The sequence below is a fragment of the Triticum aestivum genome, chromosome 4B (assembly GCF_018294505.1).
Source record: "Triticum aestivum cultivar Chinese Spring chromosome 4B, IWGSC CS RefSeq v2.1, whole genome shotgun sequence".
NCBI classification, from domain to species: Eukaryota; Viridiplantae; Streptophyta; class Magnoliopsida; order Poales; family Poaceae; genus Triticum; species Triticum aestivum.
This window is the reverse complement of record NC_057804.1, coordinates 457,248,576-457,269,590: the sequence shown is the minus strand read 5'-3', so window position 1 is coordinate 457,269,590 and position 21,015 is coordinate 457,248,576.

Here is a 21,015-nt window from a genome sequence, read left to right as displayed (position 1 = left end):
TGCGAAATCTCGTAGGTTAAGTACCTGGCGTCTCTCAGCTTTAGCACGTCCTCTTCCGTGACGGAGGAGGGCATCCACTGGCCTCGTAGGTCGGAGCCGGACATTGTCGAAGGTCGAAAGTACCCGAATCTGGAGCTCTGGGTGTTGGAACTCGGGGCGAAGGGCGGATTCGATTGAGGATTGAAGAAAAAGAACGGGCCTTGGTCTCATTATAAAGAGGGAGAATACCAAGAGCCGTCCCCGTGACCATTTGGAACCCGCCTTCGATGGAGGGGGCGTGGCAACGGGCGAGGTTGGGTTACCCACGTCCGTATTGATGAGAATCCTGGAATAAGGGGAACACGATCTCTGTTTCGACAAGACGTGCCAAGGAAACCGCTTCGCTAAACGCGCGGAGGTGGTATAATAAAAACGATTCGAGTAAAGGCTTGGTTGTGGTGTGACGTCACGCCACAAAATACGTCAGCAGATTGAACTTGTGTAAATATTATTCTCTCTACGGTGGTATGTGGAATTTATTTTGCAGAGCCGGACACTATCCTGGTGTTCACAATCTTCTATAAGTTATTCGGAGGAGGAACCCGCCTTGCAATGCCGAAGACAATATGCGCACCGGACTCGTCGTCATTGAAGCCTGGTTCAGGGGCTACTGAGGGAGTCCTGGACTAGGGGGTGTCCGGATAGCCGAACTATCATCATCGGACTCCAAGACTATGAAGATACAAGATTGAAGACTTCGTCCCGTGTTCGGATGGGACTTTCCTTGGCGTGGAAGGCAAGCTTGGCGATACGGATATGTAGATCTCCTACCATTGTAACCGACTCTGTGTAACCCTAGCCCTCTCCGGTGTCTATATAAACCGGATGGCTTTAGTCCATAGGACGATCAACAATCATACCATAGGCTAGCTTCTAGGGTTTAGCCTCCTTGATCTCGTGGTAGATCTACTCTTGTAATACCCACATCATCAATATCAATCAAGCAGGACGTAGGGTTTTACCTCCATCAAGAGGGCCCGAACCTGGGTAAAACATTGTGTCCCTTGTCTCCTGTTACCATCCGCCTAGACGCACAGTTCGGGACCCCCTACCCGAGATCCGCCAGTTTTGACACCGACAACTACCGAGTGGCTGTTCAGATTGGCAGCGGCAACGATGAAGTAGCCATGAAACACCTGCCTCTTATGTTGGAGGGCTCGGCCAGAGCATGGTTGAATCAGTTAGCACCCAGCAGCATTTACACTTGGGAAGATCTGGCTCGAGTGTTTGTCAGAACATTTGAAGGAACTTGCAAGCGACCAGCAGGGTTGACAGAGCTGCAATCTTGTGTGCAGAAGTCGAATGAAACTTTGAGGGATTACATCCAGAGATGGATCACGTTGCATCACACTGTAGAGAATGTATCTGATCACCAGGCAGTCTGTGCCTTCAAGGAAGGCGTTAAATACAGAGAGCTAAATCTAAAATTCGGTCGAACCGGAGACATGTCTCTGAGTCGAATGATGGAGATTGCCACCAAGTATGCCAATGGTGAAGAAGAGGATCAGCTCCAGAGTGGCAAGCACAAGTCAGTCGCCCATGAAACCGGAGGAGGGAACTCCAGTCGGAAGCAGAAGCGGAAAGCCGAGCCAGCTGCGCCTGGAGAAGCCTTGGCCGTGACTCAAGGAAAGTTTAAAGGGAAGCCCAAAGGGTCTTGGAACCCTAAGAAGGTGAAGGACAAGGAAGGGAATGACGTGTTGGATTTGCCGTGCCACATCCACACAAAGAAAGATGAGGAGGGTAAACTCATTTACCCGAAACATACCACTTGACAGTGTCGGCTCTCGATCCAGCAATTCCAGGGGAAACAACCCAAAGATAAGGAAAAAGAGTCGGACAAAGTTGAGGACAAAGAATATAGTGATGATGGATATCCCCAGGTCAATTCTACCCTGATGATTTTTGCTGACGTTGAAAGCAAAAGTCGATTGAAAGTTATCAACCGAGAAGTGAATATGGTTGCTCCAGCGACACCAAGTTATCTGAAATGGTCTCAGAGTGCCATCACATTCGACCAGTCTGATCACCCGACACACATAGCCACCCCTGGGAGACAAGCTCTACTGGTCGACCCAGTCGTCGAAGGAACTCGACTGACTAAAGTTTTGATGGATGGTGGCAGTGGCCTGAATATACTATATGCAGAGACGTTGAAAGGGATGGGTATTCCGATGTCCAGACTCAGTACCAGCAACATGAGTTTCCATTGAGTCATTCCTGGAAAGAAGGCTGAGTCACTCGGCCAAATTGCTCTTGATGTGGTTTTCGGTGATTCCAAGAATTACCGCAAAGAAAAGTTGACGTTTGAAGTTGTGGATTTCCAGAGTGCTTATCACGCTATTTTGGGCAGGCCAGCTTATGCATGTTTCATGGCCTGACCATGTTATGTGTACCTCAAATTGAAGATGCCTCGTCCCAAAGGTGTGATCACTATTACTGGCAATCGGAAGAAGGCGGAAGAGTGCTTTTAGAAAGGCTCAAAGATCACCGATGCTCAGATGGCAATGGTAGAGCTGCAGGAATACCAGAAAACTGCAGACCCGAGTGATTTGTTGCGAGCCAAGAAGCCCGCTACAGAATCAGCATTTCAGTCGTCTGGTGAGACAAAACCGATTCACATTCACCCGACCGACCCCAGTGCTGCTCCGACTCATATCTCGACAACACTCGACTCCAAATAGGAAGAAGCGCTCATCAAGTTCCTTCGTGAGAACTGGGACATCTTTGCACCGAAACCTTCTGACATGCCGGGTGTTCCCAGGGGGATGGCTGAGCACCGTCTACGAGTCGACTCAAAAGTGAAACCTGTCAAAGAATATCTTCAACGGTCCGCCGTCCAGAAAAGAAAGGCCATTGGCGAGGAGGTGGCTCGGCTCTTAGCAGCGGAGTTTATTCGAGAGATTTATCACTCCGAGTGGCTCGCCAATGTTGTCATGGTCCCCAAGAAGGACAAGTCGCTTTGCATGTGCATCGACTTCAAACATATCAATCGGGCCTGCCCGAAAGATCATTTTCCTCTCCCCCGCATCGATCAAATAGTCGACTCGACTGCGGGATTTGAGCGCCTGTCTTTTTTAGACGCCTATTCTGGTTACCATCAGATCTGTCTGTATGGACCCGATGAGATCAAAACAGCTTTCATCACTCCATTCGGGTGCTTCTGTTATGTCATCATGCCATTCGGCCTCAAGAATGCCAGAGCCACGTTCATGAGGATGATTCGGAAGTGTTTGCTCACTCAGATCAGTCGGAATGTGGAAGCATACATGGATGATATTGTGGTCAAGTCACGGAACGGTTCCGACCTGCTGATTGACCTTGATGAGACATTTGCCAACCTCAGGAGGTACGATATCAAGCTTAATCCATCAAAGTGCACATTCAGAGTTCCTGGCGGAAAGTTACTCGTTTTTCTCGTTTCCGAACGAGGAATCGACGCCAATCCAGAAAAAGTTGGTACTATACTCCGAATGAAACGTCCTGTGCATGTGCACGATGTCCAGAAGCTTACTGGTTGCTTGGCTGCTTTAAGTCGATACATCTCTCGTCTCGGTGAAAAGGCATTGCCTGTTTACCGACTGATGAAGAAGTCAGACAAGTTCGAGTGGACTCCTGAAGCTGATGCAGCGTATGCAGAGCTAAAAGCCCTGCTCTCCACCCAGCCGGTGATTGTTGCCCCGATCAGCAAAGAGCCTTTGCTGCTCTAAATTGCAGCCACAGGACAAGTCATCAGTACAGTACTTACGGTCGAGCGGGAAGAAGAAGGAAAAGCCTTTAAAGTTCAGCGCATAGTGTATTATATTTCTGAAGTTTTGACCCCATCAAAGCAAAGATACCCTCATTATCAGAAGCTTGTATATGGGATTTATATGACCACGAAGAAGGTTGCTCATTACTTCTCTGACCATTCCATTACAGTCGTCAGCGATGCTCCATTGTCAGAGATTCTGCACAACAGAGATGCAACTGGTCGAGTGGCAAAATGGGCGATTGAACTCCTTCCCCTAGATATCAAGTTTGAGGCAAAGAAAGCCATCAAGTCCCAAGCAATAGCAGATTTCATCGCCGAGTGGATGGAACAGCAACTGCCGACTCAAGTTCACTCGGAGCACTGGACCATGTTCTTTGATGGATCTAAGATGCTGAATGGTTCTGGTGCTGGGGTAGCGTCCCCCCGATGAGATAAGCTCAGATATGTGCTCCAGATTCACTTTTATTCCTCCAATAACGAAGCAGAATACGAAGATCTTTTGTATGGGTTGCATATGGCCATTTCACTCGGCGTCCGTCACCTCATGGTCTATGGTGACTCAGATTTGGTGGTGAACTAAGTGATGAAGGAGTGGGACGTCAGAAGTCCGGCCATGACTGGTTACTGCAATGCAGTGAGAAAGCTAGAGAAGAAATTCGAGGGGTTAGAGCTTCATCATATACCCCGACTGAAAAATCAAGCGGCTGATGATTTGGCAAAAATAGGTTCTAAGGGAGAAGCCATTCCCAGTAATGTGTTTTTGGAACACATCCACACACCATCAGTTCAAGAGGATCCTTTCACCGAAGAAGCCCCGCAGCCAAAAAGTGCCACGGATCCGACTGAAGTTGAGGTCCCAGCTGTGGTCGACCTGATCATGGAAGTTTTGGTCATCACTCCCGACTGGACAGTGTCGTACATCGCGTATATCCTAAGGAAAGAGCTCCCAGAGAATGAAGAAGAGGCTTGACAGATCGTCCGTTGATCCAAGGCCTTTACTGTGATAAAGGGACAGTTGTACAGGGAAAGCGCGACTGGAGCCAGTCAGAAATGTATAACACCAGAAGAAGGTCAGATAATTCTTGACGATATCCACTCGGGGACCTATGGCCATCATGCATCCTCTCGAACCATTGTGGCTAAAGCATACCAAGCGGGTTTTTGCTGGCCAAGAGCAAATGAAATAGCGAAGGAGATAGTCGACAAGTGTGAAGGATGTCAGTTCTATTCCAATATGTCACACAAACCCACCTCATCCTTGAAGACCATTCCACTCGTCTGGCCCTTCGCTGTTTGGGGATTAGATATGGTTGGACCACTGAGAACTGGCAGGAGCGGCTTCACCCATGTACTGGTGGCAGTCGACAAGTTCACTAAGTGGATTGAAGCCAAGCCTATCAAGAATCTTGATGCCGGCACTGCTATCAGCTTCATCAAAGAGTTGATATTCAGATATGGAGTTCCGCATAGCATCATCACTAATAATGGGTCAAACTTCGATTTTGACCAATTCAGAGCCTTTTGTGCTTCTCAAGGCACGCGAGTCGACTACGCTTCCGTCGCTCATCCCTAGTCGAATGGACAAGCAGAAATAGCAAATGGCCTAATTCTCAAAGGACTGAAACCCCGGTTGATGCGTGATCTCAAACACGCAGTAGGCGCGTGGGTCGACGAACTTCCATTTGTTCTTTGGGGATTGAGGACTACTCCTAATCGGTCGACCGGGCGAACTCCATTCTTTCTGGTCTATGGAGCTGAAGCAGTTCTGCCGAGTGACCTGCTTCACAATGCACCCCGAGCCGAGCTCTACTCTGAAGATTGAGCAGAACAAGCCCGACAGGACACAGTCGACCTTCTAGAAGAATAAAGAGAGATGGCCATGATCCGATCGACTATCTATCAGTAGGACTTGCATCGATTCCATGCTAGAAACGTGAAGAATTGAGCCTTCCAAGAAGGAGACTTGGTCCTCCGAGTGGATCAACAGAAGCCACACAAACTCGCCCCTACTTGGGAAGGCCCCTCCATCGTCACCAAAGTTCTCCACAACGGAGCGAACCATCTTTAGAATGTCGATCGCCAGATTGATGAGCCACGAGCATGGAATGCGGAGCTGCTCCGCCCCTTTTATACTTAAGTACTCACTCGGATGAGATGTAATAAAAAGTACCTTTGTAGTTTGTTTATTAAAGACAAGAGTGTTATAATTTTCCCATTGATTGTTGTTGCTTTTGTTTACGTGAGAAATCCCCCAGTGGGTGGCTTAGCTGCGAATCCGTTTCGCCTAAGTTTGTAAAAAAAATCCTACCGAGTGACGAGCAAGCCTCTCACTCGGGGGCTTAGCTGTGAATCCGTTTCGCCTAAGTATTTGGAAACCCTACCGAGTGGAGAGCAACCCTTCCACTCGGGGGCTTAGCTGCAGTCCAGTACTCGCCTAAGTATTTGAAAATCCTACCGAGTGGAGAGCAACCCTCCCACTCGGGGGCTTAGCTGTTGTCCAGTACTCGCCTAAATATTTGAAAATCCTACCGAGTGGAGAGCAACCCTCCCACTCGGGGGCTTAGCTCCAGTCCAGTACTCGCCTAAGTATTTGAAAATCCTACCGAGTGGAGAGCAACCCTCCCACTCAGGGGCTTAGCTGCAGTCTAGTACTCGCCTAAGTATTTAAAAATCCTACCAAGTGGAGAGCAACCCTCTCACTCGGGGGCTTAGCTGCAGTCCAGTACTCGCCTAAGTATTTGAAAATCTTACCGAGTGGAGAGCAAACCTCCCACTCGGAGGCTAGCTGCAGTCCAGTACTCGCCTATGTATTTGAAAATCCTACCGAGTGGAGAGCAAACCTCACACTCGGAGGCTTAGCTGCAGTCCAAGTGCTCGCCTAAGTATGAAATCCATTCCGATCCGCAAGGATGACGAGGTGCGGGTCGACTGCTACCTTCTCCTTCGGAGCTACGCCAGAAATACAACATATGCTCTACAAGGACGACGAGGTGCAGGTCGACTGCTACCTTCTCCTTCGGAGCTGTGCCACAAATACAACGTGCGCTCCATCCCGATCCGCAAGGATACAGGTCGACTGCAATCTGTGCTCCATCCCTACCTGCAAGAGCAATGAAGTGCAAGTCGACTGGATTCTCCACCTCAGGGCTGCGTCCCAAGCACTAGAGTGAAGAACAAAGTTCGCTCGAAGGAAAATGCAAGCATATTCAACGATAAGCCAAGTTCGGATAACATCCTACGGATTCAGAAGTGCTCAGGCGTCAAGCCTGTAAAAGTTTATCGGTTACAAAACCACTCGGCATTCTGAGGCAAATTTAAAGCGAAGCATAGTAGTTTTTCTTACTCCTCGGGTGGAGGACCGGAGGGCGCGACAAACTGGTCCAAGTCAATTCCGTCAGCAATCCGAGTGGCAGCAGCAATGAAGGTCTCCATGAAAGATTGGAAGTCGTGCTTCTTGGTATTGGCAACTTTGATGGACGGCAGCTTCTCTTCTCGCGCATCCTTGCAGTGAACGCGGACCAGGGACAAGGCAACGTCAACGCCGCATCTGGCAGAAGACTTCTTCCATTCTTGCACTCGACCTAGAACTTCATTCAGTCAAGTCATTAGAGACTCGAGTTCATTTTGAAGTGTCACTCCTGGCCAGAGTGTCGTGTCGATTCGCGACGCCGCAACCTTCAGTCGAGCAAGGTAGTCAACCACACCAGCATAATGAGACTCCAATCGGAGCACGTTCATAGCAGTTTCATCCTTCACAGGAGAGTTAATGGGATCCAAGCCTGTCTCCACTCGACTGGTCTCCTCCTCGAAGTTTTGGCAGAATTCTGTAAACACAATTCAAAGATAAACCAGCAGTTCTACGATGAGTCGATGATAACAAGTCAGTCGGGTAGGAGAGATTACCCTCAAGCATGATGAACAACTTGTTGGTGAGCCCCCCCCCCAGATAGGCCTCCAGATCGTTCCTCTTCCCCACCAGTTCACTAGCCTTGTCACTCAGAGCTATCTTATCATTCTTCAGACGATTGACCTCCTTGTTGGCTGTATCGAGAGCAGCTTTCAGATTGGCGTTCTCCTCCTCAAGTTTACCGACTGAAGCCAGTTTTTCTTCCACAAGCTTCATTTTGTCCAAAGCCGCCTTCTGCGCCTCGGCAATGTCATGGTCCTTCTTCTTCAGAGCCTCCTTCATTTTATCTGCAAAATGACAATGAGATCAGAATCAGGAATGGGCCGAAAGATAAAGACAGTCGTCAAATTCTCACCAGTCGTACCTTTTGCTTCATCTTTCACCTTTTGAAAGTTCTCCTGAACAAGCTTCAAGTCAAGGTCGAGCTGGATCTGTTTGTTTTCCAATTCAGTATAGCGAGTCACAAGCTCGCAAGATTTCTGCAAAGGGTCAGTCGACAGACATCAAAGATAGATTGCTTCCGAGTGACTAAGAGAAAAATCGTAACATTTCTAAGACTACAGCCGAATCAAAATGTTCGACAGTAGTCTCGAGGACTACACCCAGTGGGTGCACTCAGCGTGCCCCCACTGGTTCTACCGACTTGATCCGATCAATCGATCGAAAGAGACAAAGAGGTTATGATCCTAAAACCATAGCTAACTGCCAGTAGTCAGCCACGGTCTCATCATGATCGTCCAAACAAAACACAGGTTCTTAAGACCTTAGTCGACTGCCAGCAGTCGACCATGGTCTCGGGGACCACACCCAGTGGGTGCACTCAGCGTGCCCCCACTGGTTCCAAGATTCCATTCGACATGGTCCGACCAGACCGAGTGAAGATGTTAGAGTGAAGAAATTCAAAATACAAAGACTACAGTCGACTGCCAGCAGTCCACCATAGTCTCGGGGACTACATCCAGTGGGTGCACTCAGCGTGCCCCCACCAATCTAAAAATTCAATCGACACACCCAGTGGGTGTACAGATACAAAGATCTTCGGAAAAAAGTCTTCAGATAGCATATCCTAACAGAACAAGCGGTGACCAACTAACCTGGACGTTGCTCTGAAGGGCTGAGCTAGCATCATAGGCCGCTTGGCTGGCTTCCCGGATCGCCTTCACGTGCTCCATCATGATCCCCGCCTGGCGTATAGCCTCCTTAGCAGCACCCACTTGGTCCTCTGGGACATGGTGTGTGGCAAAAAGGGAGGGCGGGTCAGCAGTCGACGACGAAGGCCGGACACTCGTTAGCGGCACAGCGAAGGACACGGAATGCCGAGTGACATCGCCACCCTCTTGAACCGATGTCTCAGGCACTGATGCAATCTGAGTAGTCTTGCCAGCCGGCGCCTTTTTATTCCTCCTCACCCTCAGTGGCACCTCGTCGTCATCATCAGGGAGTTCAATGACATGAGGAGGAGCTACAGGAAAAATCCAAAGTTAAAAACGAAAATCCAATCGACCAAAAGTGAAACTACAGAAATCGTACCAAGGTTGGAAGTGACAGCGTCTTCCATTTCCTGGTCTTCGTTCCTGGCGGAGGTCTTGGAGGTAGCAGCACTGCAGATTTCAGAAACCAGTCGGTTATTCAATGAGTCGACCAAGAGTCTGTCCATGCTAAACGAGAAAACACAAGTTCTGCTATTACCCGGAAATGGTAGGAATGGTCATTCTCATCTTGGGCAAGGCCTTCGACGGCTTTGATGACGCCGCCCGCGGATGCTTCGGCGCTTTTTCAGTTGGCGCCGGAGAAGCCGTCCGAGGGTGTTTTGACGACTGCCCAACAGGCGCGGCCGCTTTCCCATGCTCGCTCGCGGGGTCGTGGATAAGCTTGGATCGCCTTTCTGTGCGAGGAGGATCGACTTCCTCCTCTTCCTCTTCACTGGAGCCGTCGTCATCCTCTTCCCCCTCACCATCAGATTGCCACTCCTCCCACTTTCGCCTCTGCTCGCCTCCTCCTCCTCGGTCTGTTCTTGCACCCCGTTGGGCATCGAGTACATGTCAGTAATGGTCTAGAAGACAACAAACAAGACAAAAGTCAGTCGATTGATTTTAAGCAAACAGAATGAAGAAAGCAAGACCACAGTCAGAGATGCAGAATTAGACCTGATCTACTTCATACGATTGGTCGAGTGGAGGAATCCTCCTGGATCCTCGGGGGTTATCTTTGTTCCCTGTGATGCTTGACAACCACCCCTCCAACGTAGCCTCGTCGACCTCCTCCGGGTGAATCCGAGTGGTGTCTTCGAGACCCGAATACATCCACATCGGATGGTCATGAGCTTGGAGCGGTTGGATACGTCTCCGGAGGAAGACCTCTAGCAAATCCATACCAGTCACCCCGTCGTGGACAAGCTGAACCACTCGACCAACCAACACTTTGACTTGTGCCGTCTCTTCCGGTGTCATTTCAGAGAAGAAGGTTTTTCTGCTCGGTTCAGGGAGAAAGGGGGAAGACCCGTCGCCTGACCTAGGGTCGGCTGGTCTTTGCAGTAGAACCAGGTCGACTGCCACCCGCGGACTGAGTCAGGAAGAATCATAGTTTGAAAAGAACTGTTGCTTCTCATCTGGATCCCAAGACCCCCGCACATCTGAATCACTTGCGTCTTATCGTCACTCGACTTGGCTTTCTTAATCGACTGAGAATGACAAGTTAAAATGTGCTTGAAGAGGCCCCAATGAGGATGGCAAACCAAGAAATTCTCGCACAAAGACACGAAGGCAGCAAGATACATGATGAAATTTGGAGTAAAGTGATGAAGTTGCGCTCCGAAAAAGTTCAAGAAACTCCAGAAAAAAGGATGAGGGGGCAGGGAGAATCTGCGGTCGACGTGAGTGGCGATAAGGACACACTCACCCTCGAGAGGTTGCGGCTCAATCTCGTTCCCCGGGCGGCGCGCAGGTTTGTGGAGAATGAGTCCCCCCTTGACCAGGTCGTCAATGTCTTCCTGACGAATCGCCGAGGGCATCCAATCGCCCTGGATCCAGCCCCGCGACAAGGCAGACCTCGAGGAAGATCCGCCCCGGCCGGACTTCTTCGCCTTTGCCTGCGCCGTCACCTTCTTCGCGCACTCCAGGGCCGCCGTCTTCTCCTTCACCATTGCCGCAGACGAAGCTCGAACGGACAGACGGCACCAGGACGAGAGCAGAGGTGGCGGAGGAATTCGAGAAGAAAGAGCAAAAATGAAGGCGCACTATTCAAAAGCCCTGGGCCAGCGGCTTATATGGAGTTGCTTCCGAGTGACTGACCTGTAGGCCCAGACGATTCTGTCAAATCCTGCAACAGTCGCGCATGCGATACGTGGCAAAAAAGGTGGCGCAGAGATCGAGGCGTCTTTGTCCTATCCCGTCCAATTACTGCGGCCTCCTCCGCCCCGCGCGCTTCCCAAAATTTGAATCCCACAAAATCCGCGATCAGCGGAACAACTTGTCAGATGGAGGATCTCATCCACACCGTCACTCGGAGCTTTTCAAGTAAAGAAATTCACTCGTCTGAAACTAAGAACGGATCAAGGCGACCGAAAAAGAAGTTGGTGTCGTTACTTAAGTTCATGGATCCCGAACAAGATACACCCATAGCACGAAAAATGGGTCGGAAGAGTTCTCAACTCCTTCCCCACTCAAACCTCGATCCATTCGGGGGCTAATGATGAAGCTATGTACCTAGGGTAGGGTCATGAACCTGTCCAAACTACCCTCTCCAAGGAGATCTCTAGAAGGAACCACCTTTCAATCGACACGGAAGTGTTCCACTCGACGGACTCGAAGACTCTCGACCATGAAGCAAACCACTCGATAGCCAGGAGATCTAAAGTCACTCTGCACACGATCGGCCGGTTATTAAGTAGCCTTTATAGCCATCATAGCACTTTATTTGTGGCGCTACCAGTAATGCGTGATCTTAATGTACCTTAAACCCTACATAACTGAGGGCCGGAGGGGTCTGGCGAACTCTATATAAGCCACCCCCCTCCTCAGTGTAAAGGGTCCGCACCCCTGTAACTCATACACACATAATCCAGTCGACCGCCTCCGGGCTCCGAGACGTAGGCCTGTTACTTCCTCCGAGAAGGGCCTGAACTCGTAAATCCCTTGCGTATGCAACTACTCCATATCTAGGATCTTGCATGTCCATTCCTACCCCCCTACACTACTGTCAGACTTAGAACCACGACACACACCTTTTGGGAGAAGCCTATTTGATTAGAATTTATTAGAATTTGCTATGTGCTTCACTTATACCTTTTGAGCTTGATAGTTTTTGCTCTAGTGCTTCACTTATATCTTTTAGAGCATGGTGGTGGCTTGATTTTATAGAAATTGCTAGTCTCTCATGCTTCACTTATATTATTTTGAGAGTCTTTTAGAACAGCATGGTATTTGCTATGGTTATAAATTGGTCCTGGAATGGTAGGCATCCAAGTTAGGTATAATAAAAACAATCATAGAAAGTGAATTGGATGCTATGATCAATTTGATACTTGATAATTGTTTTGAGATATGGAGGTAGTGATATTAAAGTCATGCTAGTTGGGTGATTATGAATTTAAAGAATGCGTGTGTTGAAGTTAGCAAGTCCCGTAGCATGCACGTATGTGTAAAGTTGTGTAACAAATTTGAAACATGAAGTGTACCTGGCTTGTGCATCCTTATGAGTGGCGGTCGGGGACGAGCGATGGTCTTTTCCTACCAATCTATCCCCCTAGGAGCATGCGCGTAGTGCTTGATTTTTGATCAATTCTAAATTTTTGAAATAAGTATATGAGTTCTTTTGACTAATGTTGAGTCCATGGATTATACGCACTTTTACCTTTCCACCATTGCTAGCCTCTTCGGTACCTTGCATTGCCCTTTCTCACCTTGAGGGTTGGTGCAAACTTCGCCGGTGCATCCAAACCCCGTGATACGATACGCTCTATCACACATAAACCTCCTTATATCTTCCTCAAAACAGCTACCATACCTACCTATTATGGCATTTCCATAGCCATTCCGAGATATATTGCCTTGCAACTTTCCACCGTTCCGTTCATCATGACATACTTTACTTTTGTCATATTGCCATTGCATGATCATGTAGTTGACATCGTATTTGTGGCAAAGCCACCATGCATTATTTTTCATACATGTCACTCTTAATTCATTGCACCATCCCGGTACACCGCCGGAGGCATTCATATAGAGTCATATCTTGTTCTAGTTTCGAGTTGTAATTCATATGTTGTAATCAATGAAAGTGTGATGATCATCATTATTAGAGCATTGCCCAAAAAGAAAAAAAAAGAAAGGCCAAAAGAAAAGAAAGGCCAAAGAAAAAGAAAAAAGAAAATAAATAAAAAGGGCAATGTTACTATATCTTTTTCCACACTTGTGCTTCAAAGTAGCACCTTGTTCTTCATGTAGTGAGTCTCATATATTGTGCTTCAAAGTAACACCATGTTTTTCATATAGTGAGTCTCATAGGTTGTCTTTTTCATACTAGTGGGAATTTTTCATTATAGAACTTGGCTTGTATATTCCTACGATGGGCTTCCTCAAATGCCCTAGGTCTTCGTGAGCAAGCAAGTTGGATGCACACCCACTAGTTTCCTTTTGTTGAGCATTCACTCATAGCTCTAGTGCATCCGTTGCATGGCAATCCCTACTCCTCATGTTGACATCAATTGATGGGCATCTCCATAGCCCGTTGATTATCCTCGTCAATGTGAGACTTTCTCCTTTTTCTTCTTCTCCACACAATCCCCATCATCATATTCTATTCCACCCATAGTGCTATATCCATGGCTCACGCTCATATATTGCGTGAAGGATGAAAAAGTTTGAGATTATTTAAGTATGAAACAATTGCTTGGCTTGTCATCGGGGGTGTAGAAGTTGGGAACATCTTTGTGTGACAAAAATGAAGCATAACCTAACTATATGATTTTGTAGGGATGAACTTTCTTTTGCCATGTTTTTTTGAGAAGACATGATTGCTTTGATTAGTATGCTTGAAGTATTACTATTTCTTTTATAAATATGAACTTTCATTTTGAATCATTTGGGTCTGAACATTCATGCCAAAATAAAGAAAATTACATTGAGAATTATGCTAGGTAGCATTCCAGATCAAAAATTCTGTTTTTATCATTTACCTACTCGAGGACGAGCAGGAATTAAGCTTGGGGATGCTTGATACATCTCTAACGTATCTATAATTTTTGATTGTTCCATGATATTATATTACCCTTTTGGATGTTTATGGGCTTTATTTTACACATTTATATCTTTTTTGGGACTAACCTACTAACCGGAGGCCCAGCCCGTATTGCTGTTTTTTGCATATTTTAGTATTTCGAAGAAAAGGAATATCAAACGGAGTTCAAACGGAATGAAACCTTCGGGAGCGTGATTTTTGGAACGAACGTGATACAGAGGACTTGGAGTGCAAGCCAAGAAGCAGCCGAGGCGGCCACGAGAGGGTACGGCGCGCCCACCCCTATAGGGCGCGCCCCCCTGTCTCATGGGCCCCTCGGGCGGCCACCGACGTACTTCATCCTCATATATAAGCATACGTACCCCGAAAACATCCACGGAGCACCCGAAACACAATTTCCATCGCCGTAACCTTCTGTATCCACGATATCCCATCTTGGAGCCTTCGCCGGTGCTCCGCCAGAGGGGGAATGGACCACGCAGGGCTTCTACATCAACACCATAGCCCTTCCGATGAGTTGTGAGTAGTTTACCACAGACCTTTGGGTCCATAGTTATTAGCTAGATGGCTTCTTCTCTCTTTTTGGATCTGAATACAATGTTCTCCTCCTCTCTTGTGGAGATCTATTCGATGTAAACTCTTTTTGTAGTGTGTTTGTCGAGATTCGATGAATTGTGGATTTATGATCAAGTTTATCTATGAGAAATATTTGAATCTCCTATGAATTCTTTTATGTATGATTGAGTTATCTTTGCAAGTTTCTTTGAATTATCAGTTTGGTTTGGCCTACTAGATTGATCTTTCTTGCCATGGGAGAAGTTCTTAGCTTTGGGTTCAATCTTGCGGTGTACTTACCCAGTGATCGAAAGGGTTGCAAGGCACGTATTGTATTGTTGTCATCGAGGATAAAAAGATGGGGTTTATATCATATTGCATGAGTTTATCCCTCTACATCATGTCATCTTGCTTAATGCGTTACTCTGTTCTTTATGAACTTAATACTCTAGATGCAGGCAGGAGTTGGTCGATGTGTGGAGTAATAGTAGTAGATGCAGGCAAGAGTCGGTCTACTTGTTGCGGACGTGATGCCTATATACATGATCATGCCTAGATAATCTCATAACTATTCGCTTTTCTATCAATTGCTTGACAGTAATTTGTTCACCCACCGTAATACTTATGCTATCTTGAGAGAAGCCTCTAGTGAAACCTATGGCCCCCGGGTCTATCTTTTATCTTATTTGCTTTCAATCTACTTTTATTTGCATCTTTACTTTTTGCATCTATATTATAAAATACCAAAAATATATTTATCTTATCATACTATCTTTATCAGATCTCACTTTTGCAAGTGGCCGTGAAGGGATTGACAACCCCTTTATTGGTGTTGGTTGCGAGTTCTTTGTTTGTTTGTGTAGGTGCGTGGGACTTTTGAGGAGCCTCCTACTGGATTGATAACTTGGTTCTCAAAAACTGAGGGAAATACTTACGCTACTATTGTTGCATCACCCTTTCCTCTTCAAGGAAAACCAACGCAAGCTCAAGACGTAGCAGCGGCGTGTCTCTCTCCTCCTGCTCAGGTGGCAGGGAGTTCCCCTCTGACAAGGGAGTGTGCGGAATCTCGCGGGGAGGGCTAAAAGGCAAATAACAATATAACTTACATAATAGAGGTAGGTAAGCTGAAGTAAAACAGTAAGATTATGAATACTTACGATTCGGCCAGGGGCTTCACCCTGGAAGGTCTTTTGGGGATGTGTTCGGACTCTAAGTCCGAACTGTCTGAGAGGGTTATCTTTCCTCTCTTCTGCGCCATCCCCTCCGGGTCTTCGGAGGTTGTCCTCTTCTTCCTCCTCCCTTTTTAGGGAGAGTCGCTTTCCACTTCCTCCTCCTCCTCTTATTCCTCATCTCCCTCGTGGGAGGAAAGGATTTCGATCTCTCCGGACATAGTGTCCGAAGGACCTCTGTGGCGGCGGCCGCCCTTGGATTCCTTGACGTTCTTCTTGCCCTTGTTTTTCGGCGCCTGATAGGGCATCGGAACCAGCATCCCTGTCAGCTGGGGAGTGACTGGGTCCTTTGGCACCAGAGCCGGACAGTCAATCTGCTCCGCCTTTGATGTCCAGCCCTGTGCGAAAAACATGTAATAAGATTTCTATTGATTAAAACATCAACCGAATAAGACTTCAGAAAAACTAATGATTACCTCTAAGGCCAGATTCTCGATTTCGAGTCCGATGTCCTCGGTATTCATGGCGAGCTCCTTTGGGCCTTGAAGAGCAGCTTCCATATTTCTTTGTGCGTAGTGCCAAAGAAGCACTTCAGGATCTGCGGCCGCTCCAGATTTAACTCCCACATGGGGGAGGCCCGGCGTTGGTAGGGAAGGACACGACGGAAGAGCATTATCTGCACCACGTTGGTGAGGCCAATGTTCGTGCCCAACACATTGGTGATGCGCTTCTGCAGCATCTTCACCTTTGTTTGGGGCCCCTAATCAAGGACCTTGGCGGTCCATGAGATAAGTCTCGTAGGGGTCTGGATCTGAACTCAGGAATGGCCACCTAGTTGGCACGGTGGGGTTCGGTGATGTAGAACCACTCCTGCTATCACACTTTGATAGTCTCGATGAATGCCCCTTTGGGCCATGTGGCGTTGGGAAACTTGCTTACCATGACCCCTCCACGGTCTGCTTGTTGTCCGTCACCTTCGGCTTCAGATTGAAGACCTTAAGCCACAAGCCAAATTGTGGTGGGATGTGGAGCAGAGCCTCACACACGACGATAAACGCCGATATGTGGAGGAAGGAATTCGGGGCTAGATCATGGAAATCTAGCCTGTAATAGAACATAAGGCCGTGGACGAAGGGGTGGAGGGGAAACCCTAGCACCTTAAGGAAATGGGGAAGGAACACAACCCTCTCGCCGGTGCCCGGAGTGGGGATGACTTGGTCCTTGTCAGGGAGCCTGTGCGCGATGTCCATAGACAAATATCCCGCGCTCCAGAGATCCTTCACATCTTTCTCAGTGATGGAGGAGGCCGCCCACTTGCCTTTGGAGCCGGACCCGGCCATGGCTGGGGAAGATTAGAGCTTTTTTGGGTGCCGGAGCTTGGAAGATTGGAAGACAGAGGATAGAGGAAGGCGTGGGGAAGAAAGGAGGAATCTTTACCCTCTTATAGACGGTGAAAATGCCAACCGTCCCCCTCTTAAGCCTTAAACCTCGCCTATGCCCAATGAGATCGTGCGCAAGGAACGGTTGGGTTACCCAAATCCAATATTAGAATCCCGTAATAAGTGGGCACGATCTATGTTTTGACAAGATGTGTCAGTGAAGGCTCGACCTCGAAACACGAAATGGGAGGTGTGGAAACGATTCAAAATACTGAAGAGTCAAGTGTGACCCTTTGCCAAAAAAACTTGTCAGTAAAAGACATTATTCTTGTTTTAATATCTTGCCTTCGTGGCTAAGGGTTGAATTGATTATGCAGAGCCGGATACAGTTCTTTTATAAGGGAAGCTGACATAGAATATTCAAGTTAAAGAACCCTCCTCGTAATGTCGAAGACAATCCGCATGCCGAACACATTGTCATTGAAGACTGGTTCAGGGGATACTGAGGGAGTCCTGGACTAAGGGGTTTTCGGGTGTCCGGTCTATTCGATATGGGCCGGACTGATGGGCCGTGAAGACAAAGGCAGAAGACCATCCACCGTGTCCAGGTAGGACTCGTATATGCGTGAACGGCAAGACTAGTGTCCGAATATGTTATTTTCTTTCCCTGTGAACCGACTCTGTACAACCCTAGGCCCCTCCGGTGTCTATATAAACCAGAGGGTTTAGTCCGTAGAGGCCGTCGTAATATTCATAGGCTAGACAAGCTTGGGTTTAGCCATTATGATCTCAGGGTAGATCAACTCTTGTAACCCCTATACTCATCGAATACAATCAAGCAGGACGTAGCGTTTTACCTCCTTTAAGAGGGCCCATACCTGGGTAAATATTGTGTCCCATTGTCCATTGTTACCATTGATCCTTAGATGCACACCTTGCCCCTTCCCCTACTTGAGATCTACCAGTTTTGACACCGACAACCGGAGCATGTGCATGTAGTTTAATTTTGAATTGTGCACCTGAAAAGGCTAGAAAACCAAGTTAATATATAAAATGTCCAAATGAACCCTGAATAATTCCATTTTTTATGACACACCTATAGTTGCATTTTCACTGCATATAAAAGTTCTAGCAATTCAAACACCCTCCTTGGCCACTGTGATCCAGTTATGTAATTCAAATCAAGACGAAAAATCAAGTAGATCACACATAGTTTATTATCACCAACCGTGTGAGATGCAGTTCAAAATATCTTGGAGCACCGTTGGAGTATAGTATGCATATGGCTTACGCGAGAAGGTGCGTCGGCTACAGTCCACAACCGGCATGTCGTGGGCGGCCCCAAATATAATTTCACTATTCAATCGTCGCCGGTGAAAGATGGGGATGTAGACCCGCGTCATGAGGGAAAATTTAGCGGCCCACTCCGGCGACAGCGGCCACGGCCGCCACGCGCGTGCTAACAAGCTGCATGAGTGCGGCCACAATCTGCGACCAGGTGGCCAAGGCAGCCCAAACGGCCGTTGTTGTTTCTCAGGTGGCGGAAGCAACATCTGCCTCGGGGATAGCAACTGGCGAGAGTGGCACAACAGTTGTCCGTTCCGCAGCGGCGGCCTTAGCCTTGATGGAGGCCGCACACGACCATGTGAAAGTGCAACTATCCCTAGGTGGTTTTGGTAATTCATAACAACATATAGCTCATTGAGCTAATACTATTCCAAGACAAATATTTCAGGAAATCTCAATGAATGGCATGGCATGGATGATGAAAGTGGATCCCTCAAAATATTAAGGAGAAAAAGATTGGCTCAAGCTCAAAAGCTCAAGACTCTACATTTTATATTTTAGTGATCCAAGATCACATTGATTCTATAGGAAAAGCCAATACTATCAAGGAGGGATGAGGTGTTGCTTAATGAGATTCTTGCTTCAAGTGCTTAGTGATATGCTCCAAAAACCCTCAACTACTTTCTCATATCCACATATGACCTAAACCCAAAGTCAAACTCGGCCCCACCAATTCTTTCTATCCGGCGCCACCGAGTTCAGATGTCATAGCCACTGCCACAAACCCTAGGTAAATTGGTCTCACTGATAGGGATCTCGGTCTCACCAAGATGGGATTGTAATCTCTCTGTGTCCCTTCGTAACGTTTTGGTCTAACCGAAGTGAGCGATCGGTCCCATCGAGATTGCAATGTAAACTCTCTGTTTCCTTTTTGTAACATTTCGGTCTCACCGAAATGAGCGAATCGGTCCCACCGAGTTTACCTGACCAACTCTCTGGTTAGCTAATTACGAAAATCGGTCTCACCAAGATTACGTTATGCCCTAACCCTAACCATATCGGTCCTACTGATTTGCATATCGGTCCCACCGAAATCACTAACGGTCACTAGGTTCACTAAATCGGTCCGACCGAGTTTGTTGATTCGGTCCCACCGAGATTGGTAAATTGTGTGTAAGGGTTAGATTTTGTGTGGAGGCTATATATACCCCTCCACCTCCTCTTCATTCGTCGAGACAACCATCAGAACAAACCTACACTTCCAACTTACCATTTCTGAGAGAGAACCACCTACTCATGTGTTGAGGCCAAGATATTCCATTCCTACCATATGAATCTTGATCTCTAGCCTTCCCCAAGTTGCTTTCCACTCAAATCTTCTTTCCACCAGATCCAAATCCTATGAGAGAGAGTTGAGTGTTGGGGAGACTATCATTTGAAGCACAAGAGCAAGGAGTTCATCATCAACGCACCATTTGTTACTTCTTGGAGAGTGGTGTCTCCTAGATTGGCTAGGTGTCACTTGGGACCCTCCGACAAGATTGTGGAGTTGAACCAAGGAGTTTGTAAGGGCAAGGATATCGCCTACTTCGTGAAGATCTACCGCTAGTGAGGCAAGTCCTTCGTGGGCGACGGCCATGGTGGGATAGACAAGGTTGCTTCTTCGTGGACCCTTCTTGGGCGGAGCCCTCCGTGGACTCGCGCAACTGTTACCCTTCATGGGTTGAAGTCTCCATCAACGTGGATGTACGATAGCACCACCTATCGAAACCACGACAAAAACATCCGTGTCTCCAATTGCGTTTGAATTCTCCAAACCCTTCCCTTTACTTTCTTGAGTTGCATGCTTTAAATTCTGCTGCTCATATACTCTTTGCATGCTTGCTTGAATTGTGTGAAGATTGCTTGACTTGTGCTAAGATAGCTAAAATCTGCCAAAGACTAAAATTGGGAAAAGGTTAAGTTTTTAATTGGTCAAGTAATCTAATCACCCCCCCTCTAGACAGACTTCAAGGTCCTACAAGTGGTATCAGAGCCTTGGTCTCCATTTGCTTTGATTTCCATAGCTTTTGGTGGTCATAGCCTTGGTTTCACAACGTAGGAGAGTATGGCATCTAGCGAGGGAAATTATCACCGTAGAGGTCCTTCCTTTGATGGCACTAATTTTTCTAGTTGGAAGCATAAGATGAAAATGCATATTCTCGGACATAACCCCGCCATTTGGGCTATTGTGTGTATTGGATTGCAAGGTGAATTCTTTGATGGGAGGGAATCAAACCATGAAGCTAGTGCGTATGAATTGAAGATGCTGCAGTACAACGCTCAAGCTTGTGATATCCTCTTCAACGGATTGTGCCCCGAAGAATTCAACAAAATCAGCCATCTTGAGAATGCAAAGGAAATTTGGGATACTTTGATTGATATGCGTGAAGGTACCGACTCCGTCAAGAAATCCAAATTGGATGTGCTCCAAAGTCAGCTTGACAAGTTCAAAATGAAGGATGGAGAAGGTGTCGCTGAAATGTACTCTAGGCTTGCTCTTATCACAAATGATATTGCAGGCTTAGGAACTGAAGAGATGACCGACAGATTCATATTCAAGAAAATCCTAAGAGCATTGGATGGAAAATATGATACTGTGTGCACATTGATCCAGATGATGCCCAACTACAAGAATCTCAAGCCAACGGA